We start from the raw sequence: 24828 nt of genomic DNA, 5'->3' as shown, positions 1-24828 counted from the left end.
TGAATCATGTCATCTCTACCCAGCAAATTAAATGGGCAGTTATCAGAAATCAAAACAGGCAATTTTGTTGATGAGCTGTCATCCAGGCAAGCGAGGCGCACAGGAACGGTTAATGGCTCCGCGACACACGTACCACTCACAACAGTGGAGAGCACCGTTTGGCCGCTCCGTGTTACCGTGGACGGGCAATCGGCAGTTCTCGCCACCGTTCGTGTGGCTCCCGTGTCTAACAAGACAGGCAGCTCAGCATTTGCAAGACACAAGGTTATCATTGGCAGTTTTCAGAAAGCTAGCTCATGAGATTCATACTGTCCAACTGGGGAAGCTAACAGCAAAGCAGAGTCTTCATTGCAAATCAGTGTATTTGGTTGTGTCTGTGCATTCATACGACCTGATGTGGCAGCAGATGTGTCTGTCCAGGACCCCCTCCTCCTCTTCCCGTGTCGCCTGTCAGTCCGAACCCCGGTATGAGCCTCCCCATGAGGCCCACTGGTTTTGAGGTCCGTTGCTCCGTCCCCTTCCGCCTTGTGGTCTGCTCTGACCCCATCCTCGGCCTCTGCCACGCCCTTGTTGATGCCCTCGATGGAGTGGACAGTCTTTAGCCCAGTGACCGGGCTGGCCACATGTGAAGCAGCAGTCGTCATCCGGTTGGGGGCCGCTGGGCTGGGCGTGTTGCCATGTGTTCTGACGTCGTGAACGGTCCCTGGGTCTGCCCTGTTGTCCAGGTTGGTGGGGTGAAGCCGCTGCAGCGCCTGCCATTCACAGTTGGGTCGGGCAGATGAGTGGCCGCTTGCTTCATATCTTCGTGAGTCCAGGGGCGGTGGATGAGAATTGGTCCTTCGGGGCCTGCGACTTCAATCATTGGAGCTGTAAAGCTACCCTCCATGACTGTTCCACTAGAGGGGCCAGCGTAGTGCGTCCCCTGTCTCGTAGACAGGGCAGAGGGATTTGGTGGCGGTTGGGGTGGTGGTGGTGGTAGTGTCGGATGGGGTGTCGGTGGTGGTCCCGGGATCGGTCTCATGGTGCCACATTGTTGGACAGGTTGCTGGACGCATCCGGAGTCGTCAGAGGGGTGTCCCAGAGACATCGCTGTGAGCTGCGGATATAAGGAAGACAAAAGGAGAGAGAGGCTGGCTGCCATGTGAGTATGGCAGAGGGGTGGGTGTCAGAGATGGATTAGGAGAGGTGTGTGAGAACGGGTCTTTGGTTGATACGGGAGCTGTCATATCTCTGCCTTTGTCTGAGTCGGCGCTGCGCGTCATGGTCCTGCCCCAGCATCAGCCATCAGACCTCTGGAGCTTGTTCAGAAAGCTGTAACTCATCTGATGTTCAACCGCCCTAAGTTCTCCCACACAACTCCCCTTCTCATGTCTCTACACTGGCTTCCAGTAACTGCTCGCATCCAGTTTAAGACTCTGGTGCTAACCTACAGGGCAGTGAAAGGAACAGCTCATTCCTATCTCCAGCCAATGGTCAAGCCCTACACCCCCACCCGACCACTTTGCTCTGCTGCCTCAGGACCCCTGGTTGCCCCGTCGCTCAGAGGACCCTGCTGCCAATCGACCCGGTCACAGCTCTTTTCTGTCCTGGCCCCACAGTGGTGGAATGAACTCCCCACTGATGTCAAGGCAGCGAAGTCGCTGCCCATCTTTCGGCGCATGTTGAAAACTCACCTCTTCAAGAACTACTACCCTGTTACTTGCTCTTAGCACTTACTGTATTCACTCATTTAAAAAAAAATCTCTTGCACTTTTACTTTAGCACTGGTTTGCTCATAGATGCTTGTTTAGAGAGAAGATGCACTTATGACCTCAGATGACTTAGTTATCCTTATTTTCTGCGTTAAATGCACTTATTGTCAGTTGCTTTGGATAAAAGCGTCGGCTAAATGACTAATGTAATGTAATGTGATGTGATGAGTCTAAAAGATAAGAGGAGACCGACACCTAAAGTGAAGCTTTTACCAAGCCAAACCAGGTTGGCACTGTACTCAGGTGAAACAATGTGCTCTATTGGGATATTCAGCACAAAGTGTGCTGTGAGGGGCAAACCACACAAACTGGACTTTGAGATAGTGAGAAGAAATCAGAAACCCCTGTTGTCAGGCTCAACCCGCGAGTGTCCAGGTTTAATGCATTTCACCATCCATAAGGAGCTTCTTAAGATACGACCATAGCAGCACAGAGCCACTAACCAAAAAGCAGCTTGTCAATACCTATGATGATATCTTCAATTGCCCAATTGAATCGATCCCAGGGAAAGTTCATTTTGAGCTAGACAATAAAGTAGCAGCCCCAGTGCAGGCTTCTCCACGTGGTGTTCCGGTGGCACTTAGAAATGCAGTTAAGACCCAACTAGACAAACATGAGAGAGATGGTCACGTAGCCCTAGTGTCAGAGCCCACCGAGTGGATTAGTAACATGGTGATAGTCAGACAGCCAGAGAAACTGAGGATCTGCATTGAGCCCAAGGCACTCTATCAAGCTTTGAGGAGGTCTCATTACATAATGCCAACCCATGAGGCTGTGCTAAATAAACTCCCCAAGGCTCGCATCTTCACCCTTGTCGATGCACGTGATGCCTTCCTGCAATGTAAACTAGATGAGGACAACAGTTAGATGACCACATTCTGGACACCTGGGGCAGGAAGCGCTGGTTGAAGTTGCCATTTGGTGTATCCGTGGCCCCTGAAATATACCAGTGAAAACAGCATGTGGTGTTTTTGCTGGTATAGTTCCATCACTGAGGAACCCATCGTCATCTGCGTTGGGTTCCTCAGTGGTGTGGAACCCATCGCAGACGACATACTAATAGCTGGCTGTGGGGAGACAGATGAGGACGCCGTACAGGCTCATGACACAAAGATGATGGCACTCATGGAGAGGTGTGGAGAGGTCAAACTGAGACTGAGTCTGAAGAAGCTACAGTTCAAGGTCAGAGAGATCAGGTTTCATGGACACATTCTGTCGGCAGAGGGACTCAGGGCAGACCCAGAAAAAATCAGGGCAATCCAAGAAATGCCTCACCCCACAGACACCAAGGCAGTGCAATGGTTCATAGGGTTTGTGACCTACCTCACAAAGTTCATGCCACGCCTTTCTGAGGTATGTGAGCTGCTACGGAGGCTATGAGACAAGGACGTGACATGGCACTGGCTACCCAAGCATGAAGCAGCAGTTGAGGAACTCAAGCAACTGGTCACAGTAGCTCCGATCCTAGGGTATTATGATGTGACCAAGCCAGTAACCATACAGAGTGATGCGAGTCAGAAAGGACTTGGCTGTTGTCTACTACAGGAAGGCCAGCCAGTTGTGTTTTCATCCCGAGCATTAACATCATTCCATTCCATTCCATTATCCAAGCCGCTTATCCCAGTCAGGGTCGCGGGATGCTGTAGCCTATCCCAGCAGTCATTGGGCGGCAGGCAGGGAGATACCCTGTACAGGCCGCCACAGAACAAAATTATGCGCAGATCGAAAAGGATTGCCTGAGCATTGTGTTCGCATGCCAGTGCTTTCACTATTATCTTTATGGGAGAGGGGAGATCACAGCAGAAACAGACCACAAGCCACGTGTCTCTATATTTAACAAGCCCCTCCTCAGCCTGGCCCAAACCACAATGGACAAGGATAAGGATGGTGACACTGTGGACAGTGACACAAGCAACCAAGAACTCAGCCCGGCCAGGCAAACTGACTTGCCCCAGCCCATAAGCAGCTCACCACTCACAGCGCACTACAGGACAGCTAGTGGCAGGTTAGTGAAAGCGCCAAACAGACTCAACCTATAGGAAGGACTGGATTCTGGGTTATGGGTTTTGTTAAAGTTAGAAAAGTTGGGAGGGGGGGGGGGTCTGAAAAATATGGTTTATTGAGAAACAAACTCAGTGTATAGGTGGTTACCTTTACATTGGAGGTACTCGGAATCAGTTATATAAGGGTTAATGTTAACTATAAAAAGGGAGATGTAGATGGGACTATTGGTCTAAGCCCCTCCCCTAGCGTTGTGTGTGAATGGTACACCCCAGTGGGAAATAGGGATTGGGCAGTTACGTCATATTCATGTGACTACATAAAGCAGTCATGCGTTTTACATACGCTGCGGTCTCCTTTGTGATTATTTACACAAACAGGTTACTCATGTGAACAAAAATCAAAAGTGCTGGTACTTAATACCGTTGAGTACCAGCCAATTTCAGGCACTGAATCGAACTCTGTTCCCCCGTCGAGATCTGTTTCCCCCAAGCCAGACAGAAGTGTGGACACAGATTAGCTATCAGTTACAATTAGATTATGGTAAACGTTCGGTTAAGTTTATGGTTTGGTTAAAGTTAGTCAATACCGGTGTTGTATCGAACTCTGGCTAGGGGGAAACAGATAGTGATGGGGAAACAGAGTTTGATAACATCCGGGACATGAGAGGGTTCTAAATAGTGCTGCACGATTTGGTGAAAAAGTCATATTGCAATTATTATGGACAATATTGCGATATAATAAACAATTGTATACACATACAAATAATACAAATTTGTCGTGTTGCTGCGACATGTAGCGACTTTCATTTTGCGTGTTTTACACAGTACCTCTTTCTGCTCAATATCACTGAGCTTGAATCCAAAATATCGCAATAAAATATAGGTCACCCCCCCCCCCCCCTTTGCCACTAGTTCATAAGCATTAACTTGATTTGTATCCACTTTTTCCTTCTTTCTGGTCTGCACACAGCACACCGGATAGTCATGCAACCATAAACTGCACACACGTTTCACTGCCTAAACAGAGACTGGTTGGTCATCTCTTAATTTGGGGCGTAGATATGCAGACTGCACACAAACAAACATTCACACATGCACATTTTATTATTGAATTAAACTGCAGCCTTTTGCAGTTATATAATTTGCACTGGCTGACATCGCAATTCCGATTAGATTAATTGTACAGCACCAGATCTAAGCCAACATTCAGTTGGCGTTCTTTCTTCTGGATCAGTAAGCAACGCAACCTGCCTACTTATTAATACTTCTGGATGTTTTACTCTGCCTTTATCATAGCGCTGAGATCTGAGTTTCTAGTTCGAATTGGGATTCTTACGGTTGTTTCTTGCTTTGTTTATGGTTGTTTCTCCCTTATTTCATTTTTAACATGTGTCTGCACATTGTTTTTAATGACAATGACATTGAATTGAATTGAATTGAATTGAATTGAATTGAATTGAATGGAATTGGACAGTAGTCAGTCTGCTCATAAATGGAAATCGATCTGGTTGTCTTTGTGACAATGGTGCAAACAATAAAAACACTTGGAAACGCTAGGGGGGGAAAGTTGAAAAGTTGTCTACTGCTGCTTTAAATTCCACCATAAGGCAGAAGATAATTGACTTCAAAACTCTATGACTGAAATTAACATTGTACCTGCATTATTACAATTTCATTTAGCAGACGCTTTTATCCAAAGCAACATAGTATATCTCAGAGGTAGTTGGCTTGTATGGCATTAGGAGTTTAAGCCACTGACTCTTATTTGAGAGTCATGCCAACTGGGGTTTGAACCCCCAATCTCCAGCGGGAAAGCCAGGGATCATACCTATCCAGCTGCAATATATTTCTTCTGCCAAGAAATTCAAGTCCTGACTTTGATTTCAGTTTTTCAGGTCCTGTTCCTCAAAATCAATACTGATGAGCCAAACAATTTGTCAACAGTTAAGTAATGATTTTGCTCTGTATGTAGCACAAATTGTGTTTCTGGTCAAGCGATGGATTACAATGGAGTGTAAAGAGAAAGAAGGGCAAGAAGGAGAGTGAATGAGCACTACAGAGGCCTTAAAATGGGTTTGAATTCAGAGTGTTTCAAGCACGTTATGCACCTCAGGCCACATAGCCAAAAGGGCACTTCAACTGCAAGTCATGCTTGTTGATCTTGCATGTGAATGCCACTCTCTGTGATGAGCAGATTGGACATCAAATGTCCCTCTTGACATTTAAATAATGGTACCAGCCAAGAAATTACCAAGTGCCAGTTTTTTTTGGAAATACAATTCAGTGAAATGAAAGATAAAATCTTCCCTTGCCAGACATTTCTGTAAGGAATGTGTCATTCCAGGGTTAGGGAATGAGTTTGTTAGTCTGCTAAACAGGCCAGGGAACCCTGGAGGCAGTTGAATCGCAGGATTGTTCAAAGGTGTGTACTGATGGTTATAGGGGTTCAGCAACAAGTCAAAGCGAAGCTCTCCGAGATGGATTCTATGGCTCTGTTGTAGCCAAAGTTTTCAATCATGCCTCAGGTTCCCCCTGGATTTGTATTTGTGTTGCATTTGCAGGGGATTTTTTTTTTCATGCTGTTTGCATGACTATCACGTTTATGCCAGTGGCTGAACTACCAGCTGAAATTGGACTGGATCAGGGCTGAAGTTCCTCAGCTGCAACCTTAGTCAGGGCAGCTGCTACTATGGGAATCTGTGTATTCTATGAGAGGGATTAAGGTCCAGTTAAAGCCAGTTGTCAGAAGGCACAGCAGCTAAAGGTTTTTGTGAGAAGGACATGCACACACATACACACACATAGACACACAGACACACACACGCACGCACACTTATACAACTACTCCCATTTATATTATACACACACACACACACACACATATAGTATATATATACATACACAAAAGCACATCCAAATGGATACAGAATCACGCACACCAATCCAAAGGTAAACATTTTGTAATTCTAATCTAATTTGAGATGCAAAAACAATGCATTGATATATATTTTCAAACATGGAATTGCTATTAAATTACACCTTGGCTGATGGTTATAGAATTACAATAATATCATAGACACTATAACCTGCAGCTGTTCTTGTAGGACCCATGTGATAGTATCCCTTCAAAACAATCTGATAATTAGTAGGACTGTGCTGTGTGTGTGTGTGTGTGTGTGTGTGTGTGTGTGTGTGTGTGTGTGTGTGTGTGTGTGTTTGTGTGCGCATGTTCCTACGCAACAATATTTGTGAGAACCACTCACTTTTGAACCATAAGAGCGATGACAATTTTGCAAAGTGAGGATGTTTTGGCTGGTCCTCATTTCTTCAAGGGCCTATTTTAAGGTTAGGATTTGAGTGTAGGATTAGGTTAAACCTAGGATAAAGGTTAAGGTTAGGCATGTAGTTCTTGATGGTTAAAGTTAGGGTTAAGGTCTAGGGAATAAAGAGAGAGAGAGACTCCTCCGAGAATCATCACCTTTATGTGGTGGAGGGGTTTGTGTATCCCAGTGATCCTGGGAGCTGTGTTGTCAGGGGCAATAGCCCCTGGTAGGGTCTCCCAAGGCAAATTGGTCCCAGGGGAGGGGCCACACTAAGAGCGATTCCCAAAAAACGCAATGAATTTACACCAGCAGAGTTACAGCACCTCGCCTTGAAAAGGGAAACCTGGGTGGTGTCCTGGATAGGGCTCCCCCTCAGGACTCTATAGTTCTGCTGGGGGACTTCAACGCTCACGTGGTTAACGATGGAGAAACCTGGAGGGGCATGATTAGGAGGAACGGCCTCCCCGATCTGAACCCGAGTGGTGCCCTGTTATTGGACTTCTGTGCGAGTCATGGATTGGCAATACCAAACACATTGTTTAAACTTAAGGTAGTTCATAAGTGTACTTGGTACCAGAACACCTTAGGCTGAAGATCGATGATAGACTTTGTGATCATATCATCAGCTCTGTGGCCGTACGTTTTGAAAACTTGGGTGAAGAGAGAAGCAGTGCTGTCAACTGATTACCACCTGGTGGTGAGTTGGATCAGATGGCGGGGAAGGCTGCCGGACAGACCTGGCAAACCCAAAAGTGTAGTGAAGGTGAACTGGGAACGTCTGGCGGAGGCCCCTGTCCATGTGGTCTTCAACTCCCACCTCCGGAAGAAGTTCTCGTGTATCCCGAGGGAGGCTGGGGACATGGAGTCCGAGTGGGCCATGTTCAAAGCCTCTATTGTAGATGCAGTAGGCAGGAGCTGTGGTCAAAAGGTCATTGGTGCCTGTCGAGGCAGCAACCCAAGAACCCGCTGGTGGACACCAGTGGTGAGCGAAGCCGCCAGGCTGAAAAAGGAGGCCTTTTGGATTTGGTTGGCCCAGGGGTCTCCTGAAGCAGCAGACAGGTACCGGGAGGCCAGAAGGGCTGCTGCTTTGGCGGTCACAAAAGCAAAAACTCGGGTGTGGGAGGAGTTCAGCGAGGCTATGGAGGAGGACTTTCGGTTTGCCTCAAGGAAGTTCTGGTAAACCATCCGGCAACTCAGGAAGGGGAAGCAGGGCTTGACTCAGGCTGTGTTCAACCGGGGAGGGGAACTGTTGACCAGGACTGGGGATGTTGTCGAGCAGTGGAAAGAACACTTTGAGGAGCTCCTGAGCCCGACTAACACGTCCTCAGTGGAGGAGGTAGAGTCTGAAGATTCAGGGGAAGCCCCACCCATATCCCTGGCAGAGGTCTCAGGTAGTTAAAAAGCTCATAGGTGGCAAGGCACCAGGTGTGGATAAGATTCACCCTGAGATGCTGAAGTCTCTGGACATTGTTGAGCTGTTTTGGTTGACATGCCTCTTCAGTGTCGCGCGGAGGTCAGGGACAGTACCTGTGGAGTGGCAGACTGGGGTGGTGGTTCTCATATTCAAAAAGGGGGACTGGAGGGTTCAAATAAGTTGGGGTCTTGTTCACGAGTGAGGGTAGGATGGAGCGGAAGATTGACAGGCGGATTGGTGCAGCATCAGGAGTAATGCAGACGTTGTATTAGACCGTTGTGGCGAAGAAGCAGCTGAGCCAGGAGGCGAAGAACTCAATTTACCAGTCAATCTTCATTCCAATCCTCACCTATGGTCATGAGCTTTGGGGTAGTGACTGAAAGGGTGAGATCACGGATACAAGCAGCTGAAATGAGTTTCCTCCGTAGGGTGTCTGGGCTCAGCCTTAGAGATAGGGTGAGGAGCTCGGACATCCAGAGGAAGCTTGGAGTAGAGCCGCTGCTCCTTCACATTGAAAGGAGCCAGTTGAGATGGTTCGGGCATCTGATTAAGATGCCTCCTGTGCACCTTCCTTTGGAGGTTTACTAGGCATGGCCAACTGAGAGGAGACCCCAGGGTAGACCCAGAACTCGCTGGAGGGACTACGTGTTCAATCTGGCCTGGGAACGCCTTGGGATCCCCCAGGAGGAGCTGGAGGGCATTGCTGGGGAGAGGGACATCTGGAGTGCCCTACTTAGCTTGCTGCCACCGCGACCCAACCCCGGAAAAGTGGCTGAAGATGAGATGAAATGAGATGAGATGAGATGAGAGAGAGAACGAGGGGGAGAGACAAAGACAGAGGGGAGAGGAGAAGAGACAGATAGAGATGTGGAGAGAGAGAGAGAGAGAGAGAGAGAGAGAGAGAGAGGAAGAGACAGAGAGGGAGAGACAGAGAGAGGGAGAGAGACAAAGGGAGGGGGAGAGAGACAGAGAGAGAGGGTGATACAGAGAGTGGGGGGAGAGAGACAGTGAGAGAGAAGGAGAGAGAGACAGGGAGAGAGAGAGAGAGGGAGAGAGAAAGGGGGGGAAACCGAGAGAGGGGGCGATACAGAGAGAGGGGGGAGAGAGACAGACAGAGGTGGGGAGAGGGGGAGAGAGAGCGAGCGAGCATATGAGTATGTGTTTGTTTCAGACTGTGCATGTATCCTACTGCAAGAAATCACAAGAGAAAGGGGACAGTGCCAGAGGGGAGAGAGAGAGAGAGAGAGAGAGAGAGAGAGAGAGAGAGAGAGAGAGAGAGAGAGAGAGAGAGAGAGAGAGAGAGAGAGAGAGAGAGAGAGAGAGAGAGAGAGAGAGAGAGAGAGAGAGTGACAAAGAGAGACAAAGAGAGACAAAGAGAGACAAAGAGAGAGTGATAGGGAAAAGTCTCTATAAACCCCCTTGGAAAATCTGAAGGCAGTCTTTATGACTACACCCTTTGAGCAACCACCGCATCATACAGCATTAATTCATGTTTGTTTTGCGAGCGGAAAACATCACTTCATATCACTGAGCACAACACTACTGGTGGGCTTTTGTCACAGAGGAGAGACTCTTTATGAGAACGCCTGTATATTCTACTGCACAGTACAGCATTTCATCATCACGGGGATTTGTCATGGAACTCGAACACTAGACAGATTTATTGTCAGTGTCTTTTTTTCCTACCCCCCTCCCCACCCCCATCTCTTCCCTCTTTTCCAGCAGTGTTAAAAGGTCTCATTTTTCTCCCCCTCTGCCACTGCTGAATCTGCAGACTTCCTTTATGTGAGCCGTGCAGCGAAAGGCTCCTCATGCCGGGAGACCAATGATCTGCCATTTTCAAATAATGGGGTTTTAGTTGTCTCAGCTATTAGGAGAGGGTGACAACAATTTGAGCGCTGCCCACACAAGAATGCCGGACCTTTCACACCATGGGAGAAACCACGAGTAGACGGCCCGGGGACCAACTGGCTGGTTGGCTGACAAATCATCAAGCCATATAGTCTGCAGCAGGAGACTTAATTTACTATAGCAGGGCCCTTATAGTGCCTGTATACTTCTATTTTAAACGTGCTATACTGTCTCTTACATACTTAGACTTTAGTGACATAATTTGATTCTCACATTCATGCTAATTTTCATATTATATAGAGCTTTAAAGTTTTTTTAATTCCATCATATGTGAGTACTTAATAAATACAGCTCTACAGTTAGCATGACACTGATTTTGATTTTAACAAGTGACTGTGACTGGCGGAGATGACAATTGGCTTTGTTGTGTGTGTGTGCACGCGCGTGTGTGGGTGTGTGTGTGCGCTGTAAATTTCAATTGTAAAAAAAATTGATTTTGACCTAAGTTATTTCAGAATCAGAAACACTTTATTCGTCATTTCATTTTATGCACTTTTGCATACATGAAATTAAACCAACCATACTTTCCCCCAGCCCACAGTAGTGTAACACTACAAGAACTACAAGAACACACATATCCAAACTAACACATGTATCTAACACATATATCTAATCACTGTCCTGGAGAACCAATGGCAGCCAGAATGACTGTCGGAACTGCTGGTCTGCAGAGCTCTGGTCAGGGCCGTGGTCCTTGGGCCCACAGGACGCCAGACCAAGCTCCCTCAGCTAATCCAACACTGGTTATCCCAGTCAGACACCTTTGACACACCTCCCCACACTCCACATGATGACACTAAAAACACAGTCAAAGCTAGGCAAGGCAGCTGCCAGAGCACACTCTGTGTTATCAGAACAGCTGGTCTGCATGGGCTAGCAGTTAGCTTAGTCTGCCCCGCTTCCACATCCTGTCAGACCGCCCTTGGTGTTACCTCTTCGGGCACAGCTCCAGGCAGGGCCGTGGTCCTAGGCAGGGCCGTAGTCCCTGGGCCCACAGGACGCAGCAGACCAAGCTCTCCCAGCCGATCCAACACCTGATCTCCCAGCCATCAAACGAGGACAAACTTAGACGGAGACATGGACAAAGACACTGCATGGACAGTACTGTGTGAGGCCGCTGTAAACGCGAATTTGCACTGCCATCTTCCCACACTGGAAGCGGAATAAGTACAACTACAGTTACAAGTACAATTCAACTACAGTAAGTGCTGTCAGTCCTGTTAATGTTGAATACAGTAGCAAAACACCTCACAGGTCTTGCATGCATCATTTTTATCAATCGATCAAAACATTATCTATATAGCACCTTTCATACATTATGTCAAAGTGCACGAATAAAAAGTTGGTAATGATGATGTAAGAATAAACGGTGGCCCTGTTGTTAGCACTGTAGCCTCACAGCAAGAAGGCCCTGGGTGGACATCTGGTAGCATAGCGGTCTATTCCGTTGCCTACCAACACGGGGATCGCCAGATCGAATCCCGTGTTACATCCGGCTACAGACACAATTGGCCATGTCTGTGGGTGGGAAACCGGATGTGGGTGTTTCCTGGTTGCTTCACTAGCACCTCCTCTAGTCAGTCAGGGGTGCCTGTTTGGGGGGGGGGGGCAAAAGCATGATCCTCCCATGTGCTACGTCCCCCCGGTGAAACTCTTCATTGTCAGGTGAAAAGAAGTGGCTGGTGACTCCACATGTATTAGAGGAGAAATGTGGTAGTCTGCAGCCCTCCCCGGATCAGCAGAGGTGGTGGAGCAGTGACCGGGACAGCTCAGAAGCATAGTGTAATTGGCCAGATGTAATTGGGGAGAGAAAAAAAGGGGAAGTTAAAAAAAAGAAGGTCCTGGGTTCGAACCCCAGGCCATCCCAGGTCCTTTCCGTGTGGAGTTTACATGCTCTCGCCGTGTCTGCGTGGGTTTCCTCCGGGTGCTCCGGTTTCCTCCCACCATCAAAAATACATGCATGTTAGGGTTAATGCTCCTGCCTGTGTCCCTGAGCAAGGCAATAGAAAGAAGAACTGGAGTTGGTCCCTGGGTGCTGCAGCTGCCCACTATATATAATAGGATGGGTAAATGCAGAGAATGAATTGTGTTGTATGCTTGCTCACAATGACAAAGTGTATTTCTTTCGATTTCCTTCTAAAAACACAGAAGAAAGGGAATGGACTGAAGAGAAAATAGAAATGGCAAAGTTAAAAGTAATAAATTATGTATCTCCAATGTCATAGCAGAAATGCATGAGTGTCCTCGCCTCTCACACTGTAACAGGGTCTTTGAAAGCAAGCTGGTTCTGTGGAGGTACATGTGCTGCCCAACAGAACATGACTGTGGTTGTAACGGGCTCTGATCTCATACCCACCTTGTTTAGTTCCCCAAAGCTGATTTCCTCTTGGCTAAGCATCCTTGGATAGTTACGGGGGGATTCGCGGCGGCCCCGTGGGTAGTCGGATTATCTCACCGATCACCAGGTCCTCCTGCTGCCTGAAGATGTAAGCCGTGTTTCATGGAGTGTGAGAAATATGTCTGCTTTCACTTCCCACTGCTGTAAACAGACAAATATTTTAGGGCAATTTCCCTTCGAAAAATCCCGTTTCAAAACACTGAAGTCAGCTAAGTAGCAGCAACAAGCAAATCCAAAACCAGTGACTCAAATAATTCCCCAAAGAAATAAAAACAGGTGATAGCAATCTGATGACGGGTTTCTGTAATCCACCGCCAGAGTCGGTGATTTGTGTCTGTGGCAATGTGCCGTGCTAGAAGAGAAAGCGGAGGAGAAAAATTTAAAGAATAGCTAAAAAAAAAAAAGTAGTCTGATAAGTGACAATGGCAGTTCAAGAGAGCACAGGCGAAACATTGGCAGCAATAAAGTAGCTGGCGTGTGTCCATCATAATGCATGGTGGTGTTACAGTGTATCAGTTTCCCTCCGCTTCCACACAGATTTGTCTCCGAGTGTCAGATCTGTCTCGCTTGTCAGTGTCAGATCTCTGTCATCTTTTATCTTTGACCCAGATCCGAGGCAGGAATGTGGTTTTTACTGGTGCAGACACAGATATGTAAACTCTCTGCACCGCGAGGTCAGAGGTCACGCCACATTCCAGAGGAGCCCCCTTTCTTAAACTCATAACAGTGACAAGAGGGGGGACTATATTTATTGGAAATTTACGTGCAACGGTTTCCTCGCTTCTTATAACGCTGAACAAGTGGACTTGTCGAGGCGAATTTAAAAGGAGGGGGCTTTTCAGGATGATGACGGTGACGGCGGCACATCTGTCAGCGGGGATTTTTTTTCTGCTCGTAAAGCATATTTTAAGAGCGTGCTATGCTAAGATGAATTTCAAACCAATAATTTGAACATTTTTATCTAGCAGCCAAACAGAGAGAAAGAAGTTACTTCTTTTTTTTCATCCCATATTTGAAATAATGGGGTGCTCTGCATGCTTTTAGAGGCGTAGGACATAACCACTTGGCTGGACTTTATCTGCAGTCAAACGCTCACATTCAAACCTGGGTTTGTTTTCAAGTGTTTTGACTTGTGTGGCTTCTCAACATGCACATATTTTTTTGGGGGGCTCACCGGCAGACCCACTCAGGCAGACATGACAGTTTCTGCCATGCATTGCGGGACCTTTCAACCTCTCAACCAAAATAGAGCTTAACTCCCGCTATGGACGGTCACCTACTCTGCCACTGACGGGGACGCACACTGACAGAGGTGCTGACCTGTGAAGGCTGCTAACTGGCTGAAGACTGTTGTTATTGTTGTTGTTACTGTGTGTGTGTGTGTGTGTGTGTGTGTGTGTGTGTGTGTGTGTGTGTGTGTGTGTGTGTGTGTGTGTGTGTCTGTGTGTGTCTGTGTGTGTGCGTGCTCACACATGAGGATAAGTAACCCAGAAGTGGTTAATGCAGCTGTTGGGAAGTAGGTGTGTTTGCTTTGCCTTGCTTTGAAATTTAAATTGTAGAGACAACCTCTCTCTCTCTCTCTCTCTCTCTCTCTCTCTCTCTCTCTCTCTCTCTCTCTCTCTCTCTCTCTCTCTCTCTCTCTCTCTCTCTCTCTCTCTCTCTCTCTCTCTCTCTCTCAAGTGAAGAATTAATATTGAATACATTTTTAAGTAAGTGATGAACTTGTTCCTTTAACCGTGCTGCACAGTATTTTTTTGTCATGGAAATTTTTTTGGGATTTTTTTTCACTTTTTAATTAATGCTTTTAAAAAAAATCTCTCACTCTCGTTCTCTCTCTCTCTCTCTCTCTCTGTCTCTCTTGCTCGCTCTCTATCTCTTTCTCTCTTGTGCTCTCTCTCTCTCTCTCTCGCTCTCTCTCACTCACTCAGTCACTCAAACACACACACACACACACACACACACACACACACACACACACACACACACACACAGAGGGTGCATGGCTGACATGGGCGAAGACATAAACATCATGGTAAAACTGAGAGCAGGTGATATCCTATCGATCAAGAAAGGTGTAACATGTTGTAGGCATGTACAAAAGCCTAAAATGAAAACAGCTCCTTGGGATTAGATTTTGTAAACTGGTTCTGGGGGTAAAAGTCGCCCAAGTCAGTAGAATGGAGAGCTCAGGTTCAAGTTTTTTGATGTCTTAAGTAATTGGTCACTGATGGTGAATCAGACTCAACGTCTGTATGAGCGTTATCATCTAAACCGGCCTGGCTTGACTGGAGCTCCAGCATGGATGACCCACAACACACACCTGTTCACTCTGGACTCACCGCCATACATACAGTCCATCCATTCATCTGTTATCCAAGCCCCTTATCCCACTCAGGGTCACGGGATGCTGGAGCCTATCCCAGCAGTCATTTCATTGGGCGGTGGGCAGAGAGACACCCAGGACAGGCCATCACAGGGCCAACACACACACACACACACACACACACACACACACACACACACACACACACACACACACACACACACACACACACACACACTCATACCTAGGGACAACTTAATATGGCCGAGTCACCTGAACTACATGTGTTTAGACGAGGGAGGAAAGCAGAGCACCCGGAGAAAACCCACGCAGACACAGGGAGAACATGCAAACTCCACACAGAGGACGACCTGGGATGACCTCTAAGGCTGGACTACTCCGGGGTTCCAACCCAGGACCTTCTTGCTGTGAGGCGACAGCACTAACCACTGTGCCACCATGCCGCCCCCAGTCAAGTCAATTTTATTACTCTTTTCATCTATCTGATAAAAAAAACATTTTCCATTAATGAATTATTCATGTTTTTATGAAGTTGGTGAAGAAACCTAACATCACCAAGAAGCTTTCAGCAAGCGAGAAAAACTGCATTTCCTGACATTTTGTAATGTGCTTTCAATCACTTGGTTCCCAGAATCAGGGACCAATTCCTACTTATGTCAGCTGATGATGAGAAGCAAAACAAAATAGGATGGGAACAACATGTTTGTCCGACAGTAAATCATGTGTGAGATGACAGGCAGATGACGTGATGACACTGACAACATCCTCTTCATCATTGATGGCGGGGCGATCATTTGTCCCCTCTTCTCTGCCCTAATCTGAATTAATCAGTCTTCGTAAAGAGGAGTGTGGAACCTGTATGGCCATAGTTCCTCTACCGAGGGGTTTGTTTTAAAGGAACAATCCGAAATAGTGCGTGGTGCCGCGGCTATGTCGACGTCATGACAACACGCGCCCTCTACTGGCCACATGAGACATGACATCTCACCATCAGGTCAACGTCATCGTGTGTGTTTGAGAAATGGAGACCATCAGAATCCTCAAGAGGAAGTGAAAGCAAGGCGGCCACGGCTGGTTTTCTTATTGGCGGGTAAGGAAACGAACAACGTTTGCAAAGTTTGACCAAAACGATGGCAGAAGAGAGGCAGACAGCCGCTGTGCATCAGTCACGGATTGTACCTTTCCTATATTTGATTTATTTCTGATTGTTGCTAAAAAAAGAAGAGTATGTTTATGTTTGTGTTGCATGTAAAACCGGAAACAAAACAAACCAACGGCATGTTGTGGATGGATTTGTTTGTTTTTGTTTGGTTTATGAGTAAGACGTACTCATCAGGAGTTGGTGTTCAAGGGGCTTCCGGGTAGCACAGCGGTCTATTCTATTGCCTACCAACACAAGGATCGCCGGTTCAAGCCTCCGGCTTGGTCGGGCGTCCCTACAGACACAATTGGCCGTGTGTGCGGATGGGACGCCGGATGTGGGCGTGTGTCCTGATCGCTGCACCAGCGCCTCCTCTGCTACGTTGGGGTATCTGTTCGGGGGGAGGGGGAACTGGGGGGAATCGTGTGATCTTCCCACGCGCTGCGTCCCCTTGGTGAAACTCCTCACTGTCAGGTGAAAAGAAGCGGCTGGTGACTCCACATGCATCGGAGGAGGCATGTGGTAGTCTGCAGTCTTCCCGGATCGGCAGAGGGGGTGGAGCAGAGACCGGGACGGCTCGGAATCGGAGTAATTGGCCGGATACAATTGGGGAGAAAGGGGGGGACAGGTGCTGTGTGCCTCAGTCACGGGTTGTAACTTTAATATATACTTAGCACAAAAAGTAAGGACTTTTGTGTTTGGTAGATTATTTCTTTGTTGCCAATTCTTCTCTGCCAATGCCAAACAGCTTATTTTGCTGTTGCTACTGACTCTTGTTTTGAGCTTCTGGTACCCCAGGTGCTGACAATCAGGTGCCTGATATGAGATTTATTGCCAAGAAGCATTGTTACAACAAATAAATAATCTACCAAACACACATTTCCTTACTTTTTGTGCTAAGTTTAGATAAGATAGATAGATAGATAGATAGATAGATAGATAGATAGATAGATAGATAGATAGATAGATAGATAGATAGATAGATAGATAGATGTATATTTAATAATATATATATAGATTTACTTATTTGCTAAAAGAGTATGTTTGTGTTGTATTTAAAAACTGAAACAAAATAAACCAACGGCATGTTGCGGATGGACTTGTTTGTTTTGGTTTGTTTTATTAGCAAGACATATTCATCAGTAGTGTTCAGTAATTCATAACGAGGGGGACCCGTCGATCTTTTCTTCGCCTCTCTCTCTCTCTCTCCATGTGTGAGACCCAGTGAGGGCCCGTTACTCACCTGCCACATTCTCTGCATGGCCTTCTGCAGACATGCTGTATGGCTGTGTGTAAGCCAGGGTTTGAATGCTTATTAGTAGGGTGCCACTCAGGCTGTCTGCACGTTGGAGAACGTGCACTTAAGTGGTGCTTAAAAGGGCAACGGGGGTCCTTCGTGATGGAACCTGGAACATTTCAGTGACCACAAGGGACGCCGACTTCAAACAAAAGGCTGAAAATCAGGCAAGGCCGGGAGTCATGTATGAAACGCATCGGCAGCCGTGTGTGTGAGTGCCTCCGTTTGGTTTTTTGTCGGAGGGAGCGTTGCTTTTCTATGAAAATTAAACTCACGTCATTTCAATAAACTTTATCACACACCGCAGCATGGCCTTGGTTTTGTTACCAGTGCAACACTACCAATATCTAAACTTTTCTTGATTATGAGAATAACTTAGTTTCCGATTGTTGCCTTTTGTTGGGTTGTTGTTTTTTTCGGTGGCGGGCGGCGGGCGGGTGGCTTTTACTGACTTCAAGCTCCCTGTGGAAAAGTACCACTCTCCACACAGTAGGGCAGTCTGCTTCTGCAGGGCCAGTGCCCTTGTGCTACTGTGTGTGTGTGTGTGTGTGTGTGTGTGTGTGTGTGTGTGTGTGTGTGTGTGTGTGCATGTCCGTCTGCGTGTGTGCATGTGTGTGCGCGCGCATAATCCTGGGTGGTCTGCGTGCTTTCCATACTTTGATTACCCCGGCAGGGCAACAAGTGTGGACTTCAAGTCCATCAGGATTATGTACCAACCATGGAAACGCTCAGTGGGAAGTCATTTTATTGAATATGTTATTGAGAAATACCTGTATCAGAAAAAAGTTTTGAATATTTTCCCACAGATGCCAAAAATGAGAGCAATGATAAGGTAACTGATACTGATTATTTTTTTTTTTATGGAATTATCTCTACTGGAAATGTGACGTAAACTCCTACTGCCTACTGTACGAGTGGGAAGTATAGTATTTGCATTTTAGAAACCTCTTTTAGAGCAAATGGCTTCAAAAACTGTACTGTGTGCATGACAAGACAGTCATGTGCCATGCAAAGCATCCACTAAATTGTGAATAAAATATATACATATATATTTGTATATATAGGCAGCACGGTAGCGCAGTGGTTAACACGGTCGCCTCACAGCAAGAAGGTCCTGGGTTCAAGCCCCGGGGTAGTCCAACCTTGGTGGGTCGTCCCGGGTCGTCCTCTGTGTGGAGTTTGCATGTTCTCCCTGTGTCTGGGTTTCCTCCGGGTGCTCCGGTTTCCTCCCACAGTCCAAAGACATGTTGGTCAACCTGCCACCACAGGTACCTGATTTGCTACTTAAAACATATGCTTGTTGTGCTTAATACCAGCTCTACACTGTATTTTTAAAGCAATGTAGATACATGGATGGATGGATGGATGGATGGATGGATGGATGGATGGATAAAATTGGAGCCTGATTACGTTCAGGTTTATTTAGATCCCCATCTAAATGATATTCAGTATTAAAATATCAGAATATAAGCTCCATATTTATGGTCTCTTAGTCTTTTGCTTGGACATTTTCTACCCTCTACCTTATGCTCACAAAAGGAGTTGGTCTCTTTGCTCTCCTTGCTGCCCGCGCTCATTCGACACCATGGACTGTATCCTGCACATTTTGCACGACCCATAGTCATAGCTAAAAGGATATGAGCTGCCAGGGTGCATTACAAATCACTGGTAGCCACCTTGGGTAGCATGTACCCAACCATGCACCCTGCCTTTATTCTGCATTAGTGGTTCAAACCATCCATCCATCCATTTCTGAACCACTTATCCTGCTCTCAGGGTCATGGGAATGCTGGAGCGTATCCCAGCCTATCACTGGGCGGCAGGTGGGGAGACACCCTGGACAGGCCGCCAGGCAATCACACAGGGCCAACGCACACACACACACACACCTAGGGACAATTAAGTATGGCCGATTCACCTGACCTACATGTATTTGGACTGTGGGAGGAAACCAGAGCACCCGCAGGAAACCCACGCAGACATGGGGAGAGCATGCAAACTCCACACAGAGGCCAACCCAGGACGACCCCCAAGGTTGCACTACCCCTGGGCTCGAACCCAGGACCTTATTGCTGTGAGGCGACCGCGCTAACCACTGCGCCACCGTGCCGCCCTGGTTCAAACCATTTTCATACAATACCTCATGGGCTGGAAAAGAGTTGCAAAACTGCAGTGCACATACTGAGAGTTTGGTCTTCTGTGATGACCGGATTTGCACACAAGGCGAGATATCAGAAGTGAATCCAGAGTTATGTCTTAATGCGTGTGCTGCCCACTATCCAGCAGGCACTCTAGTTCTGCTGCCGTAGAGCATTTGGGAGTTTGAAACCATTTAGAAAAAAAGAAAAAGAAAAAGCTGCATACAGCCAATGGAAAACTGTGCATGCTTGATGACCGATGTTGGTATTGTATTATGTACAGATGGTAGCAATTGATAGGTTATTTAAATCCTAACATATACTTCTCAGCTGGAGGAAAGCCATATGAACTTTCAGACATTGCCTATGTCTAAATGGAGGGTTGTCTGCCGGCCAGGAGGGTCAATTTCTGTGCCACTCCACGGACACTGGTTGGCTGTGTGGGTCAGAGACTGTTGGCCAGACTTTGCCTCCCGCCGGCTGAATCTCTGCCACCAGTTTGCAGACATGCAAATGTGGGAGCTCTGAGATGGAAATGCTTTCCTGTGGATCTAGCAATGTGAAAGAGAGCCACTGTAAATTACATAAGGTGAAGCTGGCAGTGCCGTTGAAATAGGCATCTCATTTTTCCCTGGATTTTCTTCTTCTTTTTTTTTTTGCGAGACTGAATGAAAAGTCTTGGACTTGAACACTGTACAAAGGTTTTCAGGCAAGTGCAGACTCTGCAATGGAAATGGGGTTTGCACATAGAAAAATGTCAAGGTTATTGATTTCTCAGTCATTTCTCACCGAAAATAAACCCAAACTGATTAGTCCGCTGTCAGTCGACCAAAAACAAAAAAAAAGGCTAGTTTTCGTATGCCATCGCTGGTAGAAAGTTAACTGTCTTTTCCAGGCCAGGATGAAAGAAGTCCTTCTAGCTGAGCTGCTTACACAATATGGAGGTGGTGAACTTTAGCAGACTCTCACCCCTGCAGAGTGTCATAAGACTAGCCACTTGGTTTTCAGGTTTCACCCCTTTGGAGATGCTCTTTCTGCCCCAGCGATCACATATAGCTGACTACTAATAATTAGTGCAATTCTTCAGCCCTTCATTTTCAACCTGGGCTCCCAAAGCACAGAGAGAACTTCAAGGTTGGAGAAAAAGCCATGCATGGTAACACTTTCCCGAGGCCCTGCAAGATGTTGTAGTAGTATAGATTAACAATTGTGCAGCTGAACGCCCTATATGACTGAACACACATGACAACCAGGCCCAAAAAATTATACATATATATCCCCCCGGTTGTAATGTGTATTTCTCTCTTGTATCAGATAACATCACCAATCTCCAGTGATTTCACCAGTCAAGCAAATCGTGTATTTTATTTGCAAAGGAGGCTACTATAAAGTTCTGCATCCTACTTCTTTTTTGGGGGGGGGGGTTAATTGTATCCGACCAATTACCCCAGCCTTCCACCCCCTCTGCTGATCCGGGGAGGGCTGCAGACTGCCACAGGCCTCCTCCGATACATGTGGAGTCACCACCCGCTTCTTTTCACCTGACAGTGAGGAGTTTCGCCAGCAGGACATAGCACGTGGGAGGATCACGCTACCCCCCCCCCCGAACAGGCGCCCTGACTGACCAGAGGAGGCGCTAATGCAGCGACCAGGACACATACCCACATCCGGCTTCCCACCCGCAGACACGGCCAATTGTGCCTGTAGGGGCGCCCCACCAAGCTGGAGGTAACACGGGGATTTGAACCGGCGATCCCCGTGTTGGTAGGCAACGGAATAATAGACCGCTACGCTACCCGGACGGCCCATCCTACTTCATTTTCACATGTTCTGTTCATCTTTTCCACCCAGTCTGTTCATGGAGAGTCACAGAGGAAAAGCAGCACTGATGGAAGGAAACAAAAGGAAGAAAATATGAGGTATGGACACACACAGTCTCAATATGTAAAAGTCGAGGCCGCGAGCTTTTACTGCGTACTTCCCAATTAAATGCAGTGCAATTACTGTAATTACGGCTTGTGGGGGGGGGGGATCTATGACATAATCAATCGCACTGCTCGGTATACACAATCAAAAGAGCAGCACTCACACTGTAATCACTGTTTTGATAGGAGACTTGTTGAAGAAAATAATCCGTAGCTGATTGGATTAATAGCTTGAACCATCATAGGGATGGGAATAAATCAACAAGTTAATTGCCACTATAAATCAGATGGATCAGGTGTACATGGGCTCCTTCCAGCGCTGTGGCCTGGTGCGAACCATTATGGCTCGCGTTATCAACGTGATCAAAAGGAGCCGGACCCGGACCTCCCGCACCGGGAGAATTCATTAGTCAGCTCGCAGCAGAGCGCCAACGTCAGCGTAAACATTTTGTTAATTAGCTGTTATTAAGACAACTGTGTTTTTGAGTGTTACTAAATTGCTTCCATTACATTAACTTGTTCAGTCGTAACCGTTGTACAGCTTCCAAGAGCCTCTATCCTGCATTGGCACCGCAGCATTTTCCAGTCAGCTCCTCTCGCAGGGCGGAGGAACCGGTGCAGCGGCAGTTCAATTCAAGTATTTACCCTGGTGACTTCATCTGTAATTTAGTTTACTGCGTTTGTTAGTACTCCTAACGACAATCTGCTGCAAAACGCCTGCACCCACCAACACACTGCAAGTTCAAGTGTGGGTGAGAAGAGTGATCTGAGCTGTCTGCTGCCTTCTGAATGAAAACGCACACGCACGCACGCACACACACACACACACACACACACACACACACACACACACACACACACACACACACACACACACACACACACACACACACACACACACACACAGAAAAAGACACACACGAAGGCATTCTGAGCAAACCCATGGCGTGGCCTGACTCATCAGTGGTTCAGGCTTATCTGCTGAAAGCAGCAGTATGGCTGACCCACCAGACCGGTCGTCCCTCAGCCCTACCTCCCGTCCTCTCCAAAAACAAAAAAGAGAATCGGAGAGCTGACGTGAGAGAAAAGGACTCTCTCTCGGCAGAGAAATTACTTTGTGATGAAGTAATAAGTTCCCTCAAGTATCCAAACATCATCCCTCTCTGACAAAATAATCCATATATCTCCAACCGTGTGATTTCACCCCCAATAAATCACATTCTTCAGATTCATTACTCAATGTTGAAAAAATGCACACGATGGCGTCTGCTAATGTCCTGATTTAAGCCCTGGGTAAATGACAAATCATTTCAGGGATATTCAATTCAGTGTTATACCCTCGCCTGTGCCCTGTGATGGCCCGGCGGCCTGTCCAGGGCGTCTCCTCGCCTACCGCCCAGTGACTGCTGGGATAGGCTCCAGCATCCCCGCGGCCCTGAGAGCAGGGTAATAAGCGGTTCAGATAATGGATGGATGGATGGACCCTCGCCTGTTATCAGTTTTAGGAATGAGGACATTGTGTCCTGAGCGGAACCTCAGTTTGCCGCGCAACTGTGTCATTCCCTTTAACTCCATCCATCCATCCATCCATCCATCCATCCATTATCCAGGCCGTTTATCCCAATTGGGGCCGTGGAGATGCTGGCCCCTATCCCAGCAGTCATTCGGCGGCAGGCGGGGAGACACCCTGGACAGGCCGTCAGTCCATCACAGGGCCGACACACACACACACACGCACGCACACACACACACACACGCACACACACACACACACACACACACACACACACACACACACACATTCATACGTACATACACCTAGCGACAAGTTAGTACAGCTGATTCACCTGACCTACATGTCTTTGGACTGTGGGAGGAAACCGGGGCACCCGGAGGAAACCCACACAAACACGGGGAGAACATGCAAACTCCACACAGAGGACGACCCAGGATGACCCCCAAGGTTGGACTACCCCTGGGGCTCAAACCCAGGGTCTTTTTGCTGTGAGGCGACTGTGCTAACCACTAACCACCCCTTTTAACTCCAATGTCCTTCAATTAGATCCCAACATCAGCAGTAGCATGAGTGGAAAACACTGTTTCTGCACAGCAACTCTGGCCATTCTGTCCCACTGTGGCAGTTTTCACCCTGCACACACTCCTTTGTCCCAACCCCATTGGCATGTAAGAGACAACAGAATCAAAGCCACTCAGTCACTTCTTTCTCCCATCTGCCTTTCCCTCATACCTTACTCACATCTTCATCCCTTTAACACTAGCTTTTAATCATCCAGCAAGCATAACAACTCACTGAATCACATTACTACCAAAATATTTAGGGAGAACTTTGATAGTTCCCATGTTGTCACTGCACCAGATAAGGTCGTGATAACAGCAACAACAAAGGGATCAAGTTTCCTTGACAACATCGAAAGAAGTTGTGCAAAGCTTGACTTAACCAGTAAACAAACTAGCTGGCAACCTCCATCTCCTCCTGCTCTACTTTGACCTTCATCTTCTCCCCCCACCACCCCCCCCCTAGTCCCGCTCCCTGTCAGCTCCCATCAGCCTCCCCTCTGTGATGCGTCGAGAAGAATTTTTCTGCAGCTATCAGCCTGCCTTTTACCTACACACACACAGACACGCACATGCACGCAATGCACGCACACGCATGCACGCACGTGTGCGCGCACACACACGGGCCAAAACAAGTGTGCATACATACTCAGACATGGACATTTAAGTGCACAATTGTGCTAACACAACTAACTATACATGTATACAATGGTACACAAAAAAAAATCCTGCACAACCACATATACACACACACATACATGCATGACCAAGCACACACCAGACAGGAAAATACACACACACACACACACACACACACACACACACACACACACACACACACACACACACACACACACACACACACACACACACACACACACACACACACTGGTCTGGCCTGTCCAGGATGACATTGCTAGACAGCTAATTAAACTAGGGCATTGAGTGAAAACTGTAGAAGAGAGAGAGAGAGAGAGAGAGAGAGAGAGAGAGAGAGAGAGAGAGAGAGAGAGAGAGAGAGAGAGAGAGAGAGAGAGAGAGAGAGAGAGAGAGAGAGAGAAGGAGCAATTATATGCTCACAAGCCAGGTTGAGTGGTTTAAGAAAAA

This window comes from Lampris incognitus, chromosome 9 (genome assembly GCF_029633865.1).
Source record: "Lampris incognitus isolate fLamInc1 chromosome 9, fLamInc1.hap2, whole genome shotgun sequence".
Classification (NCBI taxonomy): Eukaryota; Metazoa; Chordata; class Actinopteri; order Lampriformes; family Lampridae; genus Lampris; species Lampris incognitus.
This window is presented reverse-complemented; position numbering follows the sequence as displayed.